Source organism: Zingiber officinale, chromosome 10B (genome assembly GCF_018446385.1).
Source record: "Zingiber officinale cultivar Zhangliang chromosome 10B, Zo_v1.1, whole genome shotgun sequence".
NCBI lineage: Eukaryota > Viridiplantae > Streptophyta > Magnoliopsida > Zingiberales > Zingiberaceae > Zingiber > Zingiber officinale.
The window spans coordinates 5731038-5737037 of NC_056005.1; positions in this window are offsets into that span (position 1 = coordinate 5731038).

Here is a 6000-nt window from a genome sequence, read left to right on the forward strand (position 1 = left end):
CGCCCACATGGGCACTATTGTAAAATGGTATTGCGATGGGAGATGTTTATCTTTTGATAAGAATAAAACATGGATTTTGAGTAATTGTCTTTCGCACCAAGTTTAGAAAGAACTAGTCGTTTCTAAACTATTCAAAGAACTTGATATTCTGCCTCTTTTAATAACAAAGTTGTTATTAAGAAAAAGAGGGAAGTTATCTGTTCTGGTACGTTGGTTGGCAATTTATAAATCCAATAACTCTCACGATACAACAAATGAAAATTAGTAACACATCTTCTAATTTTAAGAGAAAGCAACCTTCGGAAATGAACCATTAATATCTTTGGCATCTAAGGCTAGGTTATATTAACTTGAGTAGGATTCATTGGTAGCTGATGAACTTTTGGGTTCATTAGTAGTGGAAATCTTTCCAACCTGCGAGTCTTACTTGGAAGGAAAAATAACCAAGAAGCTTTTAAGTCTAAGGGGTATGGAGTCAAAGATATGTTGAAATTGGTTCATTCTGATTTGTGTGATCCTATGACTATCCAGACAAGAGGTAGTATTGAATATTTCGTCTATTTTATAGACAACTATTCAAGATACAAATAAATTTACTTAATGTACCGCAAGACTAAGTACTTTGATAGTACAAGGTTGATGCGGAGAAATGTTAAAGTAAAAGTCACTATGGTAAGAACATAGTGGCAAGTACCTGGTGGGAGAATTGAGGAGTGACTTATCGAAGTAGGGATTCAATCCCAACTAGGTACACCCCAACAGAATGGTGAAGAAAAGGAAGGTATAGGACTCTTATGGAAATAAGTAGATTGATGAGTTATTTAGAATATTACCAAAATCATTTTTAGGATATACTCAAAACGGAAGTGAATATAGTACCTTCCAAAGTCGAACTCTCTACTCATATAGAATTCTGAATAGGCGTAAGCCTATTCAGGTAGTCCAGCACATATGCTGAAGAGAGACAATGATAAGTTGGACAGGAATTCACTTGTTTATGGGTTATCCTAGAGAAATGAAAGTAGGTTTATAGTCTTAAAAATCAGAAGGTCATTGTTAGCATCAATGACCGATTTTTAGAAAAGGACTATGTAATAAACCACGTGCCCATAAGAAAATTTGTTCTTAAGGAAATATTAAAAGGCATGTCTAATCTAGTACCAACTGTACAAGATGAGATATCACAAGGAAACTGCAACACGTATCACAAATGATACATAAAGTGCCTTGTCGTAGTGGGAGGGTTGTTAAGCAACCTAAAAAGATTCATATTTTGGGAGAGTTTTTTGGACTCGATCCCTGGAGGACATGAACATGATCTCTGGTCATATGATGAAGCACTCCAAGATAAAGATGCAGCATCTTGGCAAAGAGTAATGAATAACAGAATTAGAATATATGTATTCTAATAAAATCTGGAAGCTTGTAGAATCACCAAATGGTGTAAAAGCCGTTGGGTGTAAAAAGGTCTATAATAGGAAGAGGGATAGGAAGGAAGGTAGTAACTTTCAGTAAGGCTTGATGAAAAGGAAACTTTTCGGTAGCCATGCTTAAGTCTATCGATTCTTTTATCTATTTGGCAAGTGGATGTCAAGAGCGATTCCTTAATGGAAGTCTTGAAAGCATCCATATAAAGCAACGGGTTCATTGCAAGGCTAAGAGCATCTTGTATGCAAGCTCAATCACCTATGGTGAGGCAAAGCTTCAGGTCTTGGAACATCCGGTTTATCAAAGTAATCCAGATGTATTTAGTAACCGGATAAGTCTTGTGTATACAAAAGGTGTGATGGAAGCGTGGTGGTATTTCTTGTACTATACGTAGATAACATTTTTGTAGTTGGAAACAATATCAAAATGTTGTCAGAAGTAAGGGTATGGTTGTCCAAACAATTCGATATAAATGACTTGGGAGAATGTATATATTCTTGAGATCAAAGTAATAAGTGATCGCAAGAAAAGAATATTTTACTTATCCCAAGCTTCATATATCAGAAAAATCCTTGCTCGTTTTAAGCATGCAAAACTCAAGAAAGGTTTCTTACCTTTTCAGGATGGAGTAACTTTATCTAAAGATATGTCTCTGTAGACATCAAAGGAGATAAAGGAAATAAAAGGCAGTCTTTATGCTTCTATCGTTGGAAGCTTAATGTATGCGACGCGAAAATCTGTTTCGCGAAGCGCATAGCGATATCGCAACCCGAAAAACCGAACAAAAGCATATATTGAAGTACCTTAGAGGCACTAGAGATTATATGCTAGCTTACAAGGCAGTTAATTTGGTCCTTGTGGGTTGCATGGATTTTGATTTCCAATCGGATAGGGACAATAATAAGTCAACCTTGGGGTTTTGTGTTTACTTTAGGAGGTAAAGTCATAACTATGGAAGAGTGATAAGCATAGGTATTTTTCTGGACTCCACCATAGAAGCTTAGTATATGGCAAGCCTCTGAGGTAGCCATAAAAGCTGAAAGACTCAATAACCTCAAGATAGACTTAGATATGATTTCTGGTTTGTCCAAAGATTATTACAATTTATTGTAATAATGTTGGTGCAGTAGCAAACTCGAAGAAACCATAAGTCTATAAGGCAAGTAAACACAATAGAGCGCAAGTACCACCCAATACGAGAAATCGTATAAACGAGGAGAAGTTGTTGCCGCCTAGATTGCATCAGATGATGACCTATAGATCCTTTTACTGAGGTCCTTAAGGCAAGAGCTTTTGATGGGCATGTTGAAGGGTTAGGAATCAGATGTATGGCAGCAGATATAGCAGCTTAGTCTTTTAGTATAAGTGGGAGATTGTTAGGATGTATACTAAAAGCCTAGCTTTTGGTATAAACATTTATCTAGAAATAAGAATCACATTGGTCAAATGTCTACATTTATGATAAATGTAGTTGTTCAATTAATTTATATTGTAGATAACATGGTGTGTAGTGTCACACACAGAAGATCATGTTATCGGTTCCTTATAAATTATAAACAGTAGCTCACGACCAAGATGGAAAGGAACAAACCATTGGAAGGTCGTAGTGTAATTAGGTATTAGTTTATCTTAACTATATAATTACACTAGTACACTTAGAGTGTATTGAGTAGGACCATTTGAGGTCGTTCCTTTTATACTGACTTTATGAAGGAACAAAGACCTCAGTTATTATGGAAGTGTGTGCTCTTAATCCTAATATAATAACAAGAACATATATTTGATATTTATTTCTTTAATTTATCAATGGGTGAGATTTAGTTCGATGAATCAATAAGCCCGATAAGTTGGGAAATGATATCACTTATAGTGTGTGTTGTTGATTATAGAAGAAGCGTGTCCTAGTGATCTAGGTTGAGAATGTCCCAAGAGGAGCTCATAAGGCTTAAACCCTGCGGTGGACTTAGTCCGATATGAAGTTGAGTAGTACTACTCTTGGAGCTAGATATTAATTAAGTGAGTTGTCATTACTTAATTAGTGGACATTGTTATCTTAAACACGGAGACTAACACACTCATAATAAGAAGGAGCCCAAATGTAATTTGGGATTGGTGCGGTAGTTCAATAATAGTTCTTTAGTGGAATGAATTATTATTGATGAAATTAAGTTGTGTTCGAACACGAGATGCTTAATTTTATCGGGAGACCAAAACCAATTCCTCCTCTCGGTCCCTATCGTAGCCTCTTAATTATAGAGTATTATACCCACCTATAACCACCTTCTTACCCATCCTATAGGGGTCGGCCAAGCTAGCTTGGAGACTAAGCTAGGGCCGACCATGGCTAGGTTCATGGGTGAATTCATGTGGCCGGCCCTAGCTTGAAATAAAGGAATTTTAATTTTAAAATTTTTCTTATGTGGATAATATAATTTTAAAAAGAGTTTAAAAATTTAAATCCTTCTTTTTATAAGATTCTACAAAAGATTAAGAGAATAGTTAAAATCTCTTTCCTTATTTGTAGATTAAAAGGTTGATTTTAATTTTGGTAAAAACTTTCCTTTTAATTATATTCATGATTTAAAAGAAAGTTTAAAAATTAAAAATTCTCTTTTATTAGTTTCTACAAAGATTAAGAAAAGATTTAATATCTTTCCTTATTTGTAGATTAAAAGGAGATTTTAATTTTTAGAGATAACTTTCCTTTTTGGAAATTATCCACATGTTTAAAAGAAAGATTTTAATTTATAAAATTTCTTTTTATTAACCAATCATGAAGGGATTAAAATTATTGGAGAAATTTTTATAAATTTCTAGAAACAAATTAGGAAGTTTTAATTTTTGTTTTAATTAAAACTCTCCTTGTTTTGGGGAGAAGAGTGGCCGGCCATTATAATTTGAAAAGAGAAAATTATTTTAATTAAATAAATTTTCTTTTTCAATGACAAAAGAATTAAGGAAGTTTTTATTAAATTTTCCTTATTTGCCAAGATCAAGGATTATAAAAGAGGGGGTAGAGGAGGCTTCAATGCTAACAACTCTATTCGATTTTTCCTCTCTTTTCTCCTTGGGTGTGGCCGGCCCTTTCTTTCCTCTCCTCTCCTTTGTGTGGCCGAAACCTTCTCATGGTGGAGATAGCTTTGGTGGCCGGATCTAAGAAGGAGAAGAAGGAGAGAAAAAGAAGCCTCTTTTCTAGCATCCCTTGGAGCATGGTGGTGGTGGCCGAACCTCTTCATCCTAGGAGAAGTTTTGATGGCCGAAACTTGTAAGGAAGAAGAAGGTGCTTGGTGGTTCTCATCTCGGAAGATCGTTGCCCACACAACGTCCGAGGTTAGAAGAGGAATACGGTAGAAGATCAAGAGGTCTTTCTAAATGGTATAACTAGTCATTTTTCTTTCCGCATCATACTAGTTATTTTTGGAAATAATACCAAATACAAGAGGCTTACGATTCTAGTATTTCGAATATGTTTTTCGATGATGTGTTCTTTTGTTTTATTTTTCCTTGTGATTTGATTGTTCTTTTCGGTTAACCTAAAGTTATTTTAGGAAATTAAATATTAGCTTTCCATAAAAGGTTTTGTCTAGTCGGTGGTGGTTGCTCCCATATCTAAGAAGGTCATGTGCCTCGCCATGTCAGTACTGGGAACCAATTATGGAAATTAATATTTAATGGAATTAATAACTTAAGGTGATTTGGGTCGAACGTGTTAAGTTCCGCAGGAGATCCAAGTCAAAACCTAAAAGAACAAATAGATTAAGTTTTGGATCAAACGTGTTAAGTTCCGCAGGCGATCCAAAATTTAATTTAAAAGAACACATGGTAGCTAGGAAAAGGTTCAGACCTTTGTACAAAATTTTTGTACAGTGGAACCTCTAGGTTTTCTGAGTAGCAACCAACAGCAACCAGAAGGGTTCATTGAAAAAGGCAAAGAGCATCTAGTGTGCAAGCTCAATCGGTCCATTTATGGACTGAAGCAAGCTTCAAGATCTTGGAACATCTGGTTTAATGAAGTAATCCAGTCATATGGATTTATTCAAAGTCCGGATGAGTCTTGTGTATATAAGACGTGTAACGGAAACGTGGTGGTATTTCTTGTACTATACGTAGATGATATTTTGTTAATTGGCAACAATGTCAAGGTATTATCAGACGTAAGGGTATGGTTGTCCAAATAATTTGATATGAAGGACTTAGGAGAGTGTGCACACATTCTTGGGATCAAAGTAATAAGGGATCGCAAGAAAAGAATGTTGTGTCTGTCCCAAGCTTCATATATAGATACAATCCTTGCTCGTTTTAGCATGCAGGATTCCAAGAAAGGTTTCTTACCTTTTAGGTATGGAATAGCTCTATCTAAAGAGATGTCTCCAAAGACATCAAAGGAGATAGAAGACATGAAAGTAGTTCCTTATGCTTCGGCTGTAGGAAGCCTTATGTATGCAATGCTATGTACGAGACCTGATATTTGTTTTGTCGTGGGCATGGTCAGCAGATATCAGAGTAATCCTAGACAAGGACATTGGACTGCGGTAAAGCATATATTAAAGTACCTAAGAAGGACTAGAGATT